The sequence below is a fragment of the Trypanosoma theileri genome (genome assembly GCF_002087225.1).
Source record: "Trypanosoma theileri isolate Edinburgh chromosome Unknown TM35_Tth_108_V1, whole genome shotgun sequence".
Classification (NCBI taxonomy): Eukaryota; Euglenozoa; class Kinetoplastea; order Trypanosomatida; family Trypanosomatidae; genus Trypanosoma; species Trypanosoma theileri.
The window spans coordinates 19149-19776 of NW_021639950.1; positions in this window are offsets into that span (position 1 = coordinate 19149).

Sequence of the window (628 nt, forward strand, 5' to 3'; positions counted from 1 at the left end):
GTGAACCTGTTCCATGTGTGTGTTTTTGTTGCTTCTGCAGCGTAATGTGAACCTTGTGCTGATGTTTGTACTTCTTCAGTGAGTGTTGAGTCTCTGCCTGATTCTAGTGTTAACTGTGTGGATGGTAGTGAACTGCAGTCTGGATAGTTCCGTATGTTCCTTTGTGATGTTTGTAATTCCTGGTGTTGATTTCTCTTCATTGGGTGTATTTGCAGTGTTCCTTTCTTGAATTATCCTCTGCTGGTTTAGTAACATCCATTTCTTTCTCAGCCTTACCGCCATTCTATTGTTGAGATATCTCTCTCTGTGTGCTGACAGAAGACTGCCGCCTAATCCATTGTACTGGTGTGGCTGATAAAAGGAGTTTCTCAATCCATATTAATTGGCCCCCTTCAAGTGTGGAAAGAATAAGAGATGACTCCAATGGATCCCGCCATTGGATTCTCCCTCACTTGAATGAGTCCTGCCAACACCCACCCCAATAGTAGTGGAAGAGGTTTCACTATTCTCTCTCTCTGTGTGCACTCATATACATTTCTCTCTATTGTAATGCTTCTAGCACCAGCCCATACACCTCTTCATCCTCCACTACGTTTAGGCAGCAGGAGTGCTCATCATTATAAACCTG